At 42.0% G+C, this 20,133-nt stretch overlaps 1 protein-coding gene and 1 pseudogene across 1 annotated transcript in view; one reads left to right on the top strand and one right to left on the bottom strand.

Annotated features, from left to right (window-relative positions):
• The window catches only part of Ppp1r12b (protein phosphatase 1 regulatory subunit 12B), a 198,072-nt gene that overhangs the window by 19,975 nt on the left and 157,964 nt on the right, over positions 1-20,133 (top strand). The gene's annotated exons all lie outside the window — the stretch shown is intronic.
• Positions 14,038-14,494, bottom strand: LOC114618828 (annotated as a pseudogene).

The raw sequence follows: 20,133 nt of genomic DNA, 5'->3' as shown, positions 1-20,133 counted from the left end.
GTGTGTGTGTGTGTGTGTGTGTGTGTGTGTGTGTGTGTGTGTGTGTGGTACATGCTGCCTTGGGCACATGTGGAGTTAGACGATAGCTCATAGAGTTGGTTCTTTTCCTTCACCATGTGGATCCTGGGGATGAGACTCAGGTTGTCAGGTTTAGAGGCAACTTTCTGAGCCATCGCACCAACCCAGACTTTTTATTAAAGCATGGGTGCCAGGGTTCTAGCTCCGGAAGCTTGATCTAGCTGATCCGAGGAGAGCTGGGGTTTCAGCATTCTTTCTGACCCTCTAGGTTATTTTGGCCCCACTTGTTGAAACCAATGTCATGCAGAGTCAAAGACTACTGACTCCTTCATGGCACCAGAACTCTTTGAGCTTCCAACTAGTTCCTCTCCTCTCATTCAGCCATGTCCGCACACTCCTCAGTTGCTGCTTGCAGTTTCTTGGGCACTCGTTGTGCTGCCTTCTTTGCCTGAACCATCCCTCTATGCTCTGAACTTAGTAACTCTGCCTAATCCCGTGAGGCTCCGGTTTCACTTTTTCTGTGACGTCTATCCTGCCAGGCCTTCCTTCTCATAGCATATTGTTCTTGCTGCTAGTTCAGCAAGTACACATGATACTGTCTTACAGGATTTCATATTTGACTTTCCCCATGCCAGTCTGAGTCTCTGATGGCAGCAATTCTTTCTCACTCAGTTTTTCCCCTCAGTGTACCATGTGAATGTGTGAATCAGTTCAGGGAGGTTCTGTAAGGTGAAAGTCTGCAGCACTAAAAAGAGCAGAAAATAGAAGACTGACCTTTGGTGAATTTATGAATTTAAAATAAGAAAACAAACCAAGAAGTGATGAGAGGCTGGGGGTGGGAGGGAACTGAGGAATTAGTTTGTATATCCTGAAAGCTAAGGAAAAAGAATTTGTTCAATTGTCTAACTTGTTATTTATTCATCTTCTTTATAAGTGTGTTTACTGAGCAATGATTACCTACCAGGCACTATTCTAGATACGGAGGAATGTCATGTTTTACAGAACTTGAATGTGCATTCATCTCTAAAATAGACATACAAAACCTGTACATAACTGATTACACAAAGGAATTGGCTCTGGGTTTAAATTTAAGGCTTCTTTGGACTGCCATACTCATTATCTATGTTTCTTAGAAGAAGACCAATACATAGCTAACAGTATTTCCTGAATAGCTGGCTACCCCATTGTATATATAAAGTCTGATTAGCTATAGATTAGGATTCTGGGATAGAAACTGAAGGGAGATGCTCAGTGTTTTGGGGCCTAAGTTGCGACAAGGACTCCCCAGCAGCCAAGGACCTCTCTCTCTTTCATGTTCTTGCTGTGGTGGGTGGTTCAGAACTTCTTACTGCTCGGAGGCCATGAGGACCATTTGGTCCATCACCATGTTACTGTAGCCTGATTTTGTTGTCATACGGGAATGAGCTTGACAAAGTAGTCATTGAGGGCAATGTCAACCTTAGAAGTATCAAAAGTAGAAGAGTGGGTGTTGCTATTAAAGTTTCAGGACACAATGTGGTCCTCAGTATAGTTCACAATGCCCTTTAGGGGCCGCTCCAATGCCTTTTTCACTGCTGTTTGATGTCATAGTTGGCCATTTTCATAAGTGGCATCTAGATCCATGATGGGCACACTGTGAGGAGGAATATCGAGGGTCACTACATGAGCTTTCATCTCTAGGATGAGTTTTTCCTCAGTCTTGGCTGTTACAGTGGATGCAGAGATGATGTTTTGGGTAGTTCGATGCTATCATTCCAACCCTAGGGGCCTTCCACTATCTTCTAGATGACAGTGATAGCATGGACTGTTGTCATAGATCCTTTAGTGATACTGAAATTGTCATGGATGACCGTGGCTCTGGGGGCTAAGCAGTTGGTACATGAGACATTGCTGACAATCTTGAGTGAGTTTTGTGCTTTGTATCCATTACCTAAATGGGAATATCAGCAGAAGGGGCAGAAATGATGACTCTTTTGCCTCTACCCTTCACATGATCCCTTCACCATACTAGGTAAAATGGCAGTTGTTTAAGTTAGGTGTTCTATTGCACTGATGACATGCCATGACCAAAAGGAACCTGGGGAAGAAAGGCTTATTTATTTTATTATTTTTTCCCACATGTCAGTTTTGATTCTCTGGGATTTTCACATCATGCATCCCTGTCACAGCCTCTTGCCAGTCTTTCCCTGTCTGCCCCTTTGCGATCACCATCCCCCAGAAGTAAAAAAAAAGTAAGAAGAAGGAAAAATCAACAACAAAGAAAAAAAACCAAACCAAGTCCACATCATGTTGTCTGTATACTCACTGGTACATGTTCACTCAGTGTCCTTCCCCTCCTACATCACCACCAGAAGCCATCAATTGTGGAGACCACTCTAGAGCATCTCTGTCACACTTTTTAAGAGTTCTCTTCAGTGGCTTCCTGTCTAGGTTGTTACTTTGAGGAGTGGTAGATGGAGGGCTGGAGTCACAGGCATTCCATGTCTCCCTCTCAGCTGTGCATCTGCAGTCATCCATAGCACTGCAAAAGGAGCCTCCTTATTCTTCATAGCAGGAACTCAAATATGGCCCCCTGCTGCAATAGGACTCCAGACCCAGACAAGATCCTTGGAGGCTGCCTGGACCCTGGATATCATCATGGCTTTAGGTGTCAGCACAGATCACCTACTTCAATATGGCCCCCAGTGGCATTATGGCCTATAGATATCCACCTGGCTTTAGGTGGCAGCACAGAACACAGACCTCTGTGTGGCCTTTGTTGGTAACTCGTACCACAGACATCAACAGAGATCCAATGGGGTCACAGACCTAGACTTGATCCTCCAAGGCAGCATGGGCCCAGATATCACCTTGGCCTTAGGTGGCAATGTAAGTTACTTAGATCAGTATAGCCCTGGCAGCAGCATGGCATAGGGATGTTGACTGTGGCTTCAGGCTGCAGCACAGACCGTGGGTATCCAGATGCCCTTCAGTGGTATCTCAGACCACAAACATCAACACAGATCCAGGCTGCAGTAGGACCTTGGACCTATACATGGCCTTCAGCAGTAGCAAGCATGGTGATGTCTGCATCACCATGATTTTAGGTAGCAGTGCAGGCCATATGCATCAATATGCCCCCACCCCACTCCTGCAGCATGGCCTTATATATGTGGCTTCAGTCTTCCGCACAGACCATTGGGCATCTCCATGGCCATTGGTGGTAACATGCCACAGACATCATCCCACCCTCCAGGAAGGCATGGTGGGGTGAGGGCTGTTGTAGGCGTGGCTAGCTCATGTGCCTGCTGGTTCTTTAGCCCTGGCATGGGGGATCTGGTTGAGGTGGGGTGGGGGAGGTGTTGCAGGCCAGGCTGCAAAAACAGGTTGATTTTGCTTTTACTTCCATATCATGGTTCACCATAGAAGGCAATCAGGACAGAAACTCAGGGAAGAAACCTGGAAGCAGGAGCTGATGCAAAGGCCATGGAGTGGTGCTGCTTACTTGCTTACTCCTCATGATTTGCTTTCTATAGTGCCCAGGACCACTAGCCCAAGGGTGGTACCACCTACAATAGACTAGGCTGTCTCCCATCAATAACTAATTAATTAAGAAAATGACCTACCGGCTTGCCTACAGCCTGATCTTGTAGAGGCATTTTCTCAATTGAGATTCCTCGTTTTGGATGACTCTAGATTATATCAAGTTAACATAAAACTAGACAGCATATACCAAAACTTCACAACATACTTGGTACCACTATTACCCATTTGGTGTTGGTGAGATTTTGTTCTTGGAAGATAGAGATGGCCATTTATACTTCCTAGTCTAAGCCTTAACTGTGGCATGGAACTTGCTGTATGTGCCACTATACATGTAGATCATGTAGTGAGTCAATGAAGGAGGTCATTGATGGGGGAAGTATCTACTTTGACAGAGTTGAAGACAGTCCTGATAACCAGATGTTCAGTATGGTCAAATGCATTCAAATTGACCTTTTATTATTGTGTTTTAGAGATGACACTGGCACAGCACCAGAAGATATGACTGTCTCTAGAATAAGGAGCAGAGATCCTTTTAGATCTTGTTATGAGCGCTGGCTTGGCTGAAATAGCCCAGGCTGACCTCACTCTTCAGCTGATGCTCCTGCCTCAGCCGTCTGAGTACTAATGTGTATACCTGATCCAAAATTTTTATTTTTAAAATCTGTTCTGTCCTATTCTTTTTAAACCAGGGTTTTGTTAAGTTGCTAGTCTGGCCTTGCCTTGAACTAGAAATTCTTCTATCTCCTGAGTGCTGAGATCATAGACATGTCCAGTATTGGTTCCACTTGGCCTCTGGCTGTGATTATTGCCTAAGTTGTGATTCTTGATTTTGGATGTTACCATCAAAATAAGAGGTATTAGGTGGGTCCGGGGACACAGTCTGTAATCCCAACACTAGGGAGGTGGATGTAGGAAGATTAGGAGTTCAAGGCCACCCTCAGCTACATACTGTTTGAGACATAGAATTTGCCTCAAGAAATGATGTTACATTTTGAACACAGGGACAGCTTTTAGACCAAGTCTCCAAACTGTCCTCTAAACTCATGAGTTTAAAAATTCTTTCCACCTAATCAGTGAGAATTGAGGTTTAGAAACATAGAACCTTTGTGCTGCATAGACTATCTATTAAATCTTTTTCAATAAACAGACTTGTATGATAAGCAGAAAACTTAGAAAATGAGACAGTTCCACATATGCATGTGCATATGTGTGGAAATCAGGTATTAACCTTGGCTGTCATTCCTTAGGCTCCAAACATCTTGCTTTTTGGGGGACAGAGTCTTTCCTGGTTAGTTTTTTTGTCAACTTGACACAACCTAGAGTCACTTGGGAAGAGGGCACTTCAGCTAAAGAATTGCCCAGATCAGACTGGCTTGTGGCCAGGTCTGTGAGACATTGTCTTGATTGATTGGTGTGGAAGGAGGAGTCAGCCCACTGTGGATGGAACCCTCCTGAAGCAAGTCAGTAAGTAGAGTTCCCTGTGGTTTCTACTTGAGATGACTTCACTCAATATGGAAGTATAAGCTGAAATAAACCGTTTCCTTCCCTAAGCAAACTAGAGTAGGGTCTCTTATTGGGCCTGGAGCTTGCCACACAGGCTAGCCTGGGACAGCAGGCCCCAGGGATCCACATGTCCCTACAACCCAGAACTGGGATTAGAAGTGTGTACACTATACCTGACATTTTACTCAGGTCCTTATGATTGTGCAACAAGTACTTCTGGGACTTAGCTGTCTCTAACCTTAAGAGTTTTACTACTTAGTGCTTCCAGACCAGATTACTATTGCCCCAGTGTAGATATTTGTCATATAGTTTGGATACAACAAATGAATACAGAGGAAATGTGTTTCAAATAGTTTCTATGAATGTGGTTCGGATTCTTGCAGTCTGTCCCTCTCCACTTTAGAATGACTGTTCAGGCTCTATACCCATCTCCTCTGCTGAGGGCCAAGCTTGAAGCTTAGTTTTCTTTCTCACTGTTGGTAGATGGCTTCTCTCTCTTCTGTAGCCTGCTTTGGTTAATGGTTTATTCCAAGATATTTCCTTTACATCCTGATAGTTAATTTTCCTGAGCTTGAATGCATCCCTTTGAAGACCTTTCAATTTCTCAAAATAAATTAGTTTTTTACCAGCTTCTCCCTGTTTGAATCATATTCTGTTCTACACTCTAAAGAACTTAAGATATCAAATATTGGAGCTGGAAAGTGAACTCAGTGGTTGAGAAATTTGTTGTTCGTTGAGGAGGGCTGGAGTTTGATTCCTAGTATTCACAAAGTTGGCTCAGACCCATCCATAATTCCAGTTCCCGGGTGTCTGACACCTTCACTCTCTTCTGGCCTCTGTGGGTACCAGGAATGCACATGGTGCACAGACAAACATGTAGAAAAAAAATCTATACACATAAAATAAAAAAAAAATTTAAAACAATGTCAAGTATCTATGTTATAGTTTTTGAAAGCCCCATCTTTATCAAGGCTTTGTGTGGTTGTTGGGGTAACTAGATTGTGTTGATAACAGTATATAAAAGAATTACTTGGGATTGGAGAGATGGCTCAGTAGTTAAGAGCACTGATTACTCTTCCAGAGGTTCTGAGTTCAATTTCCAGCAAGCATATAGTGGTTTACAACCATCTGTAATGGGATCTGATGCCCTCTTCTGATATGTCTGAAGACAGCAATCGTTTGCTCACATACATAAATATACAGTAAATCTTTAAAAAAAAGAACCACTTGCTTAACCAATGTCTGGCTATATTCTTTCTTATAGGTACCCTCTCTTAATGATGGTACATATATTATTCCCTGGTTATATGTATGTTTTTTATCCCTTATATAAATGTATATATTATAAGTACTTATTCATACACATATATGTACAAAAATATATACTTGGGTGTTTTTTTTTGGTTTGTTTGTTTTTTGTTTTTTTGAGACAGGGTTTCTCTGTGTACCCTGGCTATCCTGGAACTCACTCTGTAGACCAGGCTGGCCTCGAACTCAGAAATTCGCCTGCCTCTGCCTCCCAAGTGCTGGGATTAAAGATGTGCGTCACCACTGCCTGGCTATACTTGTAATGTTATTAAAATTGTCAGAGTATCTCAGTTATTTGTTAGTTATTCAGTGTAAGAATAATAATTCTGTAAAGTGGCTGAAGCAGGAAGATTGCAAATGTGAAGCCAGGCTGGGCTATATAGCAAGACTTCTAAAATATTAGTAGTAATAATAATAATAATAATAATATGATGATGATGAAAGAAGAGAAAAGTTATGCCTTCATTTTCCCCCCTGGACTATAGTGGGGACAGAAATCATTTATCTTACTTTCATAGAAAAGAAAGAAGGGTCATTCAGTTTGACTTGGTATAGATTGTCTTGAGTATTTTGTGAATGAGTGTTGGAGTAGTTTTGATGAACTGTGAAGAGGTTTGTGTTATCATCTTTCAGCATCTTTCTGTGGCCTATGCCTGGACTCAGGCATCGGTCCTTTCCAGATGGGTTGCTGTGCAATGATCTTCAATTATGATGGTGTGTCCGTCTGTATTTGTCCTAAGCTAATAGGAAACTACCTGTAACTACTGACATAATTCCACACTGTTCTTCAAACTACCTTAAAGACTTCAAATGGGATAGCCAGTGTTTTACTTTCTATGGTTTATAGGGATGGTCCAAGAAATAATTATCCCAAATCCTTTTATGTATCTGCTAATATATAGTATATTAAAATTATTTGCCTTTGTCATTTCTTTTGACTATCTCACAGACAAATATATTATTTTTCTCATTGTGACCAAATTCCAGGCAAGATGCAACTTAAAGGAGGAGATGTTTAGTTTGGCTCACAGTATGAAGAGATGCAGTCAATCATGGAGACATGACAGCTAGTGTCGGTGGGTTATTTGTAGTCAGGAAAGAACTTGCCAGGAAGGAAGCCAGAGACAGCATGTACAAAGACCTGAGTTCCCAGGAACCTATTTCCCTAGGCTTCATATCCTAAAGGATTATGCCTCCCAAAGCAGCTTCACCACCCGCGACCAGGTGGTCACATGACCCAGGAGGGACGTTTACATTCAAATCATAGCAGCTCAGTAGTTCACGGTCAGAACTGTTAGGGCAGCAGCTAAAGATAAAAGAGATAAAGGACTATGAGGGATCTGTTAGCAAGTTCAGCCACTTTTAACTAGATGAGCATTCATTCAACACACAGAGACATTGTTTTCTGAGTAATTCATGTCAGAGCTGAGGATTTGCTATTCTTCATATATCTAGTTCTCTTATATTGTGCATGAGTGTGTGCATGTCACAGTGAGTGTGTAGAGATCAGAGGACAACTTTTTGGAATTAGCTCTTCACTGTAAGTGCTACTCAGAGTGCTTGGCAGTGTACTTGTATTGCTGCAGTTTAGTGTGAGAGCTCTTGTTGTTCCACGTGCTTCAGTGTGTTTCAGTTATCTTTTCATATCACAGGTTTCTCAGGTGAGAACTGATATGGATTTTTCAACTGTTTACTTGTTTTCTTAGAGCACCAGTGGGGTAATGCTATTTATAAATGTCTTGACTTGCTGCATAGATCTCTTAGTGATTAGTAACAAAATATAAAGGGTCTAGTGAGCATATTGCTTGATAATTGGCTTTTGTGCATGACCAACATATATAAGGTTTACAGAAACCATTGAGAAGCTGAGTGTGGCAGCACACCCTCCTAAGCCTAGCAGGAGCTGTTGTGGAGACACTAGTAACACTGTCAGAATGTGTCATCTTCCTGACTCCCCTACAACAGTGGGCACTGCAGAGCACTGCCAGGATTGAGTCAGTACACAAAAGGGTTTCAAATAATTACGGATACACTGTGGGCTTCATAGTATTTTCTGTTATTATGGTCATTATAAAATAAGCACAATCCTACTCAAAATTGTAGGTAAAACATTCTAATTTTTTTTTGTTTTTGTTGTTTTTTTTTTTGAAACAAGATTTCTCTGTGTAGTCCTGGCTGTCCTGGAACTCACTCTGTAGACCAGGCTGGCCTCGAATTCAGAAATCCGCCTGTCTCTGCTTCCCAAGTGCTGGGATTAAAGGCGTGAGTGTGTGTGTGTGTGTGTGTGTGTGTGTGTGTAAAAGCCACTCATGTTCAAGTGCCTGTAGTGTCAAAAGAGGGCATCACCTCTTTTGGCATCACCGCAAAAGAGGGTGGTGCGCCACCACCGCCCAGCCATTCTAATTTTTAATAGGAACTACAGATGAATATTTTTATTAGAAAGCAAGTAAGATTTGGGAAGAAAAAGGCTTCCTACACAAAATGAAACTCAGACTGTATGATAAAAGATACATATTTTTTAAATTGAAAGGTCAGTGACAGTCTAGAAAACAGGTTTTGTTTCCCAAGGCTTATATCTAGAATATTGATCTTTCTACTTAGCAACTTAAAAATTGTTATTTAAATGAAAAAAACAGGTTGATCATTGGCAATTATCTATGCAGTTAATAAAAAATACAATGTGACATCCATATGGAGTTGCAAGGGACTATGATGGCCAAAACAATCCAGAAAAGAACAAAGGAGGAACACTCCAGTTTCCTGACATTTCACACAACAAGACATTGTGGTATTAGCTCAAGATCAATCATTGGTGTAGAATTGAGAGTCTGAGGTGGTTAAGTAGTTTCTAACAAAGGTGTCCCAACACCAGTAAATGGGGAAAGAGTAGTAGTTTCAACAAATGTCTCATGGGAAAGGTGAATAGTTACATGTAAAAGAGATGACGTTGTGAAGTTGGGGGCTAGAGAGCCAGATGACTGGGTAGTTATGAGTGCTTTCTTCTGTTCAGAGGACCTTAGTTTGGCTCCTAGCACTCACATTTATGACCCCAGAGCTGCCAATAACTCTAGCTCCAAGAGAGTTGATGCCCTCTTTTGACACTACAGGCACTTGAACGTGAGTGGCTTTTACACACACACACACACACACACTCACACACACTAATAGTAATAATAATCAATAATAATATAATATCTTTGCAAGGATGTAGTTAGACTCTTCATATCATATATAACATTTAACCCACAATAGATAAAAGACTTAGAGAAAACCAGAGAGATATTCTCCAGGGATTCTGATTTAGAAAATAATTTTTAGTTTTGGTACCACAGTATGAGCAACAACATGTAAAACATAGTTTGGACTCACCTTACTACTTGGAAAGGACGTTATCAAGAACGTGTTGGTGAGCTTAGTGCTTCAGAGTCCTTCTGGAACTCTTTGTAGACCAGCCTGGCTACAAACTCACAGAGTTCCACCTTCAGAGTACTGGGACTAAAGGCATGTGCCACCATAGCCCTGCTAGATCTGGATTTTTTAAAGAGATTAATGGATGCCTAAAGCTTAGGAAACCGGAAGTGTGGGAAGGTCAAGGAAGTTAGTATGGGAGTTACCTGGCAGAGTGTCTCTGGATAGGCAGTGCTTCTACCTGTTTTAGACCGTGGAACATTATCTCCAGATTCTCACCCTGGACTGTCTCCAGCAAATGCTGAATAAGGAAAAACCCTAAGACAGTGGTTCTCTCCTTCCTAATGCTGTGACCACTTAATATAGTTCCTCATGTTGTGGTGACCCCAACCTATAAAGTATTTTTTATTGCTACTTCATAACTGTAATTTTTACTTCTGAGGACCTCAGTTCAATTCCCAGTACCCACATGATGCTCTACAACTGTTTGTACCTCCACTTCCAGGAGACCCAACCCCCCTCTTCTGGCCTCTTTGGGCACCAGGCATGCATCAGATACACATACATATGTGCAGGAAAAACACCCTCATACACATATTATTTTAAAAAACTCGACAACTCACAGAATGGGAAAAAATAGTGGTAAATTGCATAGCTGATAAGTAACATTTATCTAGACTATATATAGAACTCTTATAAATCAATAATAAAATCTTAAATATTTCACATAAAATAGATGAATAGTCACATCTCCAATGAAGAGATAGATGCAAGTGCCCAATGCATATGCAAAAAGATGTTCTAGCTAATTTCTAGAACAGATGTTGTACTAGTTAATTTCTTGTTATAGTTAGCCTTGTCATTTTGACATAGCTTCCAGTCATCGGAGAGCCCCAACTGAGGAACTATATAAAGGTCAGATTGACCTGTGGGCATACCTGTGGGGTCTTGATTATTGATTGATGCAGGAGGGCCCAGCCTGCTGTGGAGGTCCTGGTTCTCAGATGTGTGATTTGGTGCTGTATAAGAAAGCTAGAGAAGCATGAGCTAATCCGCAAGCAGTGTTCCTGCATGCTTGCTGTTCCAGATTCCTGCTTGACTTCCCTCAGTGTTGGAGTGTGACCTGCAAGTCAAAGCCAATCAGAGTAGTTTATCACAGCAGCGGAGTGAAAGTAGAACATTTCCTTATGGCTGTAACAAAAAACCTGACAAGAAGCATCTTGAGGAGAAACAGTTTATTTTAGCTTGTAATTAGAGAAGACAGTCCATTGTAGTGAGGAAGCCATAGTGGCAGGAGTGTGAGGCAGCTGTCCCATTGCATTCTTAATCAGGAAGTGCAGAGCGTGGTGACTGCTCTGGCTTGGCTCACAGTATCCTTTTTATTCAGTCTAGGACTCCCACCATGGAATGGTGCCTTCTACAGTTAAGGTGGTTCTTCCACCTCAGTTAACCTTGTAGGCATGCTCAGAGGCATGCCGTAGTGATTCAAGAACTGGTGAAGTTAACAATATAAACTGTCCCAGTGGTCATCAGGGAAATGAGTCAGAACCACTATGAGAAGGCTGTGGGAGTATCTCAATGGCAGAACTATGTTAGTACACAGGAAGCCCTTGGTTACATACTCTAAACAGGTAAATGGTATCAAATGTGAGTCATTTCTCAATAAATCTGCTTTACATGTGAGAAACTGTTCAACTTGTTATTAACAATGCCTATTGAAACACTACTTTTTTGATTAGTGTTTTAGCAGAAAATTTAAAATTGCTTATGTTAAGTATGGATATTCAGATGGACTTGGAGAAATAGTCTCAAATACTGCCTTGTAGCCAGGCAAATTCTCTTCAGAAGGCAATTTGGCAGGATTTATAAAAATATAATTTGCCCTTCAAGAGTCTTTAACGACATAGATTTATGTGTGGAAATGCTCACCAGTTATCTGTTATTTATTACACCAAAGCAAGGGCCTACACATATTCGGCAAGTGCTGTCCTTACTGAACCCTCAGCCATGGAAGTGTTCCTTCATTCATTGTTTATAGCAATAAAAGTTAGCTCTATGTAGAAACATAGGGAGGCAGTGAAATACAGTATATATTCAAATTATAAGCACCTTTTGTGGTTATGAATAAAATAGTAGATTTACACAGACATTGGAAAGGCAATAATTGATATTCTAAGTATGTACCTTACAGAAAACATGTACAGTGTTTTGGGGAGAATCTTTTTGTACACAGAGATGTTTCTCTGTCTTTCCTCATCTGCCTAAGGCACTTTCTGATTTGTTTAATAAAGAGCTGCCCAGCCAGTAGCTAGGCAGGAGAGGATAGGGTGATATCCTGACCAGAGAGAGAAACTCTGGGAAAGAGTCAATCACCAGCCAGACATGGATGAAGAAGCAGGTGCCAGGACAAGACTAAGAAGGAGAGGTAACTAACAAGCCGTGTGGCAGAACTTAGATAGTACCAATTTAACACATCTAGGTTCCTTTTGGCTGCTTGTGTATCAAGATATAGAACTCTTGGCTCCTCCAGTGCCATGTCTGCCTGCATGATGATGCCAGACTTCCACCATGATGATAATGGACTGAACCTCTGAAACTGTAAGTCAGCCTAATTAAATGTCTGCCTTTATAAGAGTTGCTTTAGTCATGGTGTCTCACCACAGCAATGGAAATCCTAAGGTATCTACTTGACTTCTAGTGAGGATCTTGGATTTCATCAACTCATGGTAGAAACAGAAGGGCAAGTGGTTTATAGAAAAGTTAAAAAAGATAACCTTGCTCTAAAAACCAAACCAAACCAAACCAAACCAAATTTCTCTAGCCCTAACGATCTAGTCCCATGAAGGCTAGAAATCAAGGACACATTGAGATGAATTCTTGGGGATAAGAAGCTTATTGAAAGAGTTATCGATGTCATGGGCTGACAGGTAGGCAACAGCATGGTTGGTTTCTTGGAAGAGCGTTCAGGTACAGCACCAAAGACAGCATGCAGGAACTCTAAAGACAGGAAATTATGGCCCCATTGGCAGGAGTAAGGTCTCTTCTGACACCTCTCTGAGGAGATGATGTCACAAGCCTGCAGCCAGGCTCTCTGACTCCCAGGCAGAAAGCAGGAAAGTAGTGAGGAGCAGGATGTGTGGTCATAAATATCCACTTCTTTCACACAGACTCACTTTCCCAGGTAAGAAACCCTGTCACCTGCAAGTCTGCTAGATTGAGGTCCGTGAAGGCTAGAAGTCAATTTTATGAGATGGTATTAATTATGCCGAGGACAGAACTCTTGTGGCTCAAATCCCTGTACATACCCTACTGAGACATTGTGAACCTTGTGTAAGATTGTGTTGTATCTGCCACAGGATTCACCGGATATGAGAGCATGACATGCCTGGCAGTGGTATGAGCAAAGGGCAGGACACCCTGGCCTGGTGAAAATGACAAGAGTCTTGGGTTGCCCAAGTAGGGCAGGTAGGTCAGGAAGCATACCTTTGTCTATTGACTATTCCCCCCCCCCCCCCCCAAGAGTTTAAGAGCATAAGAGTAGGTTCAGAAAAGGGCTCCGGTTCTGGTAACTTACTGCTTTTTGTGGAGTTCTCAGATTTCATTGGTTAGTCTCCTATTTCCTCCACTACCATACACAGATGTGTGTGTGTGTGTGTGTGTGTGTGTACGTACTTAGATTGGAGATAGTGCTAAATGTTAGCATGGTAATTATCAGTGTGTGGATGTTTGCTACCAACTGATAACAGCATCAGGATGAACCATGGATGTGCCAACATGATTTATTTTATTCAGAATTGTCTTGACATCATTTCATATTTAATTTTACTCATATTTGTCATATAAATAAGGCAGTTTCTATTCGAGTTATTATTGTACTGGGTTACCTTCTGCTCTGTTAATAATACTATCTGGAAAACATGTGCTTTTTGTGTAGTGCACTAGGCTAGATACTGGAATACAATTTCCATACAGTCTACAGAAAGGCGTCTGGCTGGGACTTGATCTGTCAAAGGCAACTGAAATAAAATACAGTGCGCTGCCATTGGTGACTGAAAACACAGGAGATGATGGCTCCTGCCTGCAAGGTAGGGACAAGCTCCTAAGGCAGGCTCCGTGCCAAGAGGCACTGGAGAAGTGTTAGAAGTTATAAGGAATCAGTTCAGGATCACCAAGAGCAGTCTTCAGGGCAGCTAAGTTGTGCTATCAGTGCTCCAGCTCCCTGGCCACGTCAGGTCACAACACCCATCATTCTTTTTTTGTTTGTTTGTTTGTTTGTTTTTTGTTTTTTCAGGTTTATTGAAAATATGGCATAACAGATTAAACAGCTCCACGTGGTGTTTTGAAATTCATCCCAACTGTAGGCTGAGTGACCTGAAGGTTAGAGAGACTGCCAAAGTCCAGAAGCTTCAGCATTTCCTTGGTGTCAGGATCTACCTCAGTGATCTCCTGGTCTAGGGCTGAGACCTCAGGAACATAATTATCTCTCCTCTCTCTCTCTCTTCTTCCTGCAACTTGATAGAGATACCTCTCACAGGACCTCTCTGAATCTGCTTCATCAGATACATGACATAGCCGGCTATCTTGTTCCGAAGTTTCTTGCTGGGGATAATGGTGATCTCTTCGCACACGCGCTTGTTGGTGTGGAAGTCATTTCCCAGGCGCGTGTAGTACTTCTCGATGATGACCCTGGCCGCCTTCTTCACAGTCTTGGTGTGAACGCGGCCCATGTTGGCAGGTCTCGGTAAAAGAGGAAACAGGAAACACAAGAGAGGCCTATAAAGCGCAGGCCAGAAAGTCGCTTCCGCCGGGCTTTGGCTGCGTGAAGCTCGCCAACACCCATCATTCTAAGAGAGAAAATAATTATTGTTATTTCCATCTTCATGATGAGGTAACTGCTACAGGAAGAAGTTTAACAAGTTAGACTAGGTCTTATTTCTCTTAAGTTTTACATCTGCTATTTGAATTCAAAAATTCTGGCCAAAGTTTGAAATCAGAGGCCAGCAAGCTACCCCTAAGCTAATTTTTTAAATGAGCTTAGAGAATTGAGAGGTTTTTTAAAAAATCACATGTAAAAAATGCATGAAATTCAAATTTTTATTAGAAAATTTTATTGGAACATAGCTACTCATAGATTCAGTATTATGAATAGCTGCTTTTGTATTACAGTGATGGGGTTTAGTGTTTGTGAGTGCCTGTGGCTTCTGAAAGCCTAAAGTTCTTTCTATTTGGCTCTTTTCATAGGAAGTTTATAAACTCTGCACTTTTAAAATAAAATAAAAAAGTTTGTTATTGATCTTTTGAGACAGGGTTACCCAGCTGCCTTAAACTAATGGCAGTCATCCTCCTGCCACAGCCTTCCGATTGCTGGGATCACAGGCTTGAGCTACTACATTTGTTATTATAAACACAGTGATCAAATATTAACTGCAATAATTGGATTAATATGTAAATATTTCCCTCCCTCCTTGTCTCCTTCCTTCCCTCTTTGCCTCCTTCTTTCCCTCTCTCTCCTTCCATCCTTCCTTTTTTTTTTTTTTGGTGGTGCTACAAATTGAATACAAGGCCCCATGTATGCCAGTCTACTGTTCTGTTACTAAACTGTATGCCCGTTGCACTGTCCTTTAGAATTTTGTCTTTATGTTTACCTTCTGTGTCTTTACATAAGCCTGAAATAAAGGAAAGTTACATTTGGTTCTATCTTACAGCCAGGAAATTTAGTTGGGATGGGCTGTGACATGTAAAGTCAATCCTTCGGCCTATACAGTACCTTGCAGTCTCCATTCCGTTCTAAGATTTGCCCTCTACCTCTGTCCTAGATAGACAGTTGCTCAGAGCTTGCACTCGAGGCCACTGAATAAATGAGATTGAAAGATCAAGGCAACACACGATCTCTCCCTAGCCGTTGTCACCTCTGCAACAGCGTCTGAAATTCAGCACTGGCAAGCTCTACCTAACTCAGAGCCCACTGCCGGTGACATGTTCCAAGAGGCTTGGATTGGATTGCAGATAAGTAAGCACTTCCCAACAGAGGAGTCAGGGACATTTCTCATTTTCATTCCCTTAAAGGGATGCTGTGGCACTGCCTGGCTGTACAGAAAGTCTTTACCTTAAGATAGTTGTTGAACCCTTTCCAGATTCCTGCCTGCTTCTCAGTATTACTCCATCAGGTTCCTCCTTATTGTTCTGTTCTTGAAACTATTTTCTTATTCCTGAGCTTGGAAATGAATGCCTTTTCGAACTAGTTAGATCCTAGAAACTTCCCTCATGAGTTTAGCACCAAGCTGTTCAGGGAAAATGGCATCTAGCTCTTTTGTGTAGGAACTCAAGGGCTGTTTGTGTTACTGATCACCTTGTATTAACCACTGCAATACTCTCCTTTAGGGCATGCAGAGTTTGGTGCTAAGCAAATTGTTTACATTTCTAAAGTCTTCCCATAAGTGTCTTCTTTTTCACTTGCAGTGGTGAATGTGTATTACCTGGTGCAAATTTGGTTCTCTGTAGATTTATGCTGTTAAGATCCCTCAGAAATAAGATGCTGTTTTAAGGGAAGTCAACTGCAGTTTTAAAAAGCTTATAGTCAGTATTTCCTTGGTTGTGGACAATGCTTAGTTCAGAGTAGTACAGGAAAAACTTGGTTTTGTGCACAGGGTCAGAAGCCTCAGAGGATCAGCTCAGACACCTTAAAAAGTGCCTGAGCAGTGTGGACACTGTCAGAATTCAGACACCTAAAGCAGTGGCCTGAGCAGTGTGGACACTGTCAGAACTCAAACACCTAAAGCAGTGGCCTGAGCAGTATGGACACTGTCAGAACTCAGACACCTAAAGCAGTGGCCTGAGCAGTGTGGACACTGTCAGAACTCAGACACCTAAAGCAGTGACCTGAGCAGTGTGGACACTGTCAGAACTCAGACACCTAAAGCAGTGGCCTGAGCAGTGTGGACACTGTAAAAACTCAGCCAGTATGGACATTAGACTTTCAGTTTCAAATACAGTTTCAGTATGCAAAAGAAAAATTATACTGAAAGCAAACACTGAAATGCAGTGTTGGTGTGTGTAGTGAAGTATGTGGGGAAATTATGTCTGCACTGTGATGGACTGATAAAGGAATTGGTTTGGTTAAAGCAAGTGTGATGGGATATTGACAGTGAACTTGTTGGGTATGTGGATGTTTATTGTGAAATTCTTTCCACTTCACTGTGTTTGAGAAAATACCCAGTGGGTAGGGTGGGTAGTGTGAATTACTAATGCAGGCTGGAGTATCGGAGGTCACAGTGGGGATGTTTGTGTACCGGTGGTCTGCCCAAAGAAGCAACTTTATTAACTTCTGCCTGTTGGTACTTTGTGGATCTGGATCTAGTACTGACACACATTATGTAACTTTTACAAAAAGATTCATTTGTTTTTATTTTTATGTGTATGGGTGTTTTCCTGTATGTATGCGTATGTGTACCACATACACACATTACTCTCGGAAGTCAGAACAGGGAGTCAGTTCCAGGGATCCCCTGGAGCTGGAGTTATAGATGGTTGTGAGCCACCCTGTGGGTGCTAGAATTGAATCCGGTTCTCTGGAAGAGCAGCTCTTTAACTGCTGAGCTCTTAGCCCCAGATTTTTAAAAAAGAGGTTTTTTGTTTGTTTGATTGGTTGGTTGGTTTTGTTTTTTATAGACAGGGATTCTCTGTGTAGCTCTGGCTGTCCTGGAACTTACTCTGTAGACCAGGCTGGCCTCAGATCCACAGAGATCCACCTGCCTCTTGCCTTCTGAGTGCTGGGTTTAAAGGCGTGCGCCACCACCTCTGGCTTAAAAGGAGTTTTGAATATAGATTTTGTTATCTTTTGTCATAGTTATAGTTGCCATCATCATCGTTTCCATGTTGTGTGCCTGTGTGTTCCTATGCGTGTGTATGTGTGTGTGATGCTTACTTCTGTATACACTTATGGGAGCCAAACATTGACTATGGTATCTCTTCCTTTATTCCTGTCCACCTTGCTTTTTGAGACATGTTTTTTTAATTTACCCGGAGTCTGCTAGATCAATCTAGTTTCAGCTAGATTGGTGGCTGGACAGCAAACTCCTGGAATCTGCCTGTTTCTACACTCTCTCCCCAGTGCTTGTATTACAGGTTCAAGCTACCAGACCTTGCTTTGTGTGTTGCTGAGGACCCAAATTCAGGTGCTCGTGCTTGCAAAAGGCAACACTTTATCCACTGAACATCTCCCTCCTTTTGCTCTTTATTATTAAAATCTGGATTTATTACATTTAATTATATAATTGTGTGTGTGTGTGTGTGTGTGTGTCTATGGAGGTTAGAAGACAAATTGAGTCAGTTCTGTCTTTACTGTGTGATTCCTGGTTATTGAACTTAGGTTCAGGCTCTTGAGTGAGCCCCCTCACTACTGAGCTATGTCACTGGCCTATTCTTGGGTCTTTTTTGAGGTAAGGTCTTCCTTAGCCTCACAAGTGCTAGGATTATAGGCATTTATCATCATGCCCAATTTGGATTTCTTCTCTCCATCTTCTCCTCTCAACCTCTCTTCTGACAGAATGTAACTATGGCAGCCAGACCTAGAATTTATGATCCTCCTGTCTCAGCTACCCAAGTGCTGGGGTAATGGGCATATCTTACCATGTCTAGATTTCAGATATGGGAAAAATGTACTAAAAGACTTTTTAGGCAGTTGTGGTGGAGCATACCTTTAATCCTAGTACTCCAGAGACAGGATCTCTGAGTTCAAGGCTAGCCTGCTCTACAGAGTAAGTTTCAGGACAGCCAGGGTTACACAGAGAAACTCTGTCTTGAAAAACAAAACAATATCATTTTAGCCAGGCCTGGTGACACATACCTGAATCTCAGCATGCTTTAGCAGAAGGATTGCCATAAGTTTGAGGCCAACTTGGTCTATATAGTAAGACCCTGCTTCAGCAACAAAAGCAAAAGAACCTCTATTTTTACAATACCCTATGCATCTAAAACATTTTTGATTTGCCAACCAGTCTATATTCCTAAGATTTCAAGTTAAGAGGAGAAATTGTGACATCCTCTTATAAAATTACCACTGTCATTATTAACCTGTGGCTTTAAAGAGATTTCAGCATAGCTGAGAGCCTCTAACCGTAACCTCAGGTCCCCTGTTGTGGCTGCTGTACAATAATGCTCCTTGCCAGGTCATGTCACAGTATTAATGACACTCACCCACCCAGGACTTTGCTGTGGGTCAGGGAACAGCTGTGAGGCTGGCTGCTTGGCATCCATATATCTAGGCTCACTTTAGGATTATTTAACCTGGAAAGGATAGCAGCACATGCTAGTTTGCTCTACAGATAAGAGTTCCTGAATGTAGGTAGTTTTCAAAGAAATTAGCACTAGAGGGACTCAGAAACAGAAGTAGCCTTTAAGATGTAGACTCAGTAATGTCACAGTTAACTACAGCCTCAAGCTCTAACAATCTCAGTGCAGTTCTTTCTCACCTCCTTCGTGCTAGGAAAGCTTCTCAGGTTCGCACTCTCAGCCCATGCAACCCACTTGCCCCAGTCCCTTACTTCAGTAGCTCATCCTTGGTAGCCTGCATTTGTGGCCTGAGTGGTGACTTTACCATGAGCTTTTCCTGGCAAAATTCAATCTTTGCATTCCCACTGCCATCACACTTTCTGGTGTAACTCTGGCAGGATCACTCTTTCTTCCCCTTGTCAGAAGGAAAGAGGCAAAACTCTTTATTGCAGTTAGGGCACAAGAGCCTTCGTAGGTACCGTGTACAGTATCCGCTGCTCTCCTATTAGCCTAGAGAGTCATGCTCAAATTTTTCAGTCTGGCAAATGAACCCTTACTTAGATCTCCATATATGTCCTTATTCTATTTGAGTTCAAGTATGCCAATTTCTTACCATTCCAAAGAACTGACACTTTCCTCTGTTCTGTAGACCTTTGTGTATGCTGTTTCTGCAAGTTGTCATTGTCCCTGCTTGTCTAGTTGGCTAACTCCTCCTTCATGACATGTAAGTCATATCTTCTGGCATTGTCCGTCATACCCCACCCACCCTGTTAGTAACTTCTTACTGCACACTATAGGGCTTGCTCTTATATCTTTATATTACAGCACCAGTCTCAGTGGATTGGACCACTGTCTTTTCTCTTGCCTTCACAAAATAGCAAAACCTTACTCATTTTCTCCCCTCCATGTCCTCCAGAGGACTGTCTAGAATAATGTAGGATGTGCCTGTAAGTGATTGCTACATGACTAAGTAGAAAAGCACTTCATAGCATGAGACTACGGATACTGACAAATCCTTAGCCTGTTCTTTGGTAATGTGAACCAGTGTCTGTAGACAGCAGTTCACTTACTTCTATTACTAGTAAAACTTGAATGTGGTCT

This window comes from Grammomys surdaster, unplaced genomic scaffold, assembly GCF_004785775.1.
Source record: "Grammomys surdaster isolate TR1022 unplaced genomic scaffold, NIH_TR_1.0 145, whole genome shotgun sequence".
NCBI classification, from domain to species: Eukaryota; Metazoa; Chordata; class Mammalia; order Rodentia; family Muridae; genus Grammomys; species Grammomys surdaster.
The sequence above is the reverse complement of the archived record's forward strand: the minus strand, read 5'-3'. Positions and strand labels throughout refer to the sequence as shown.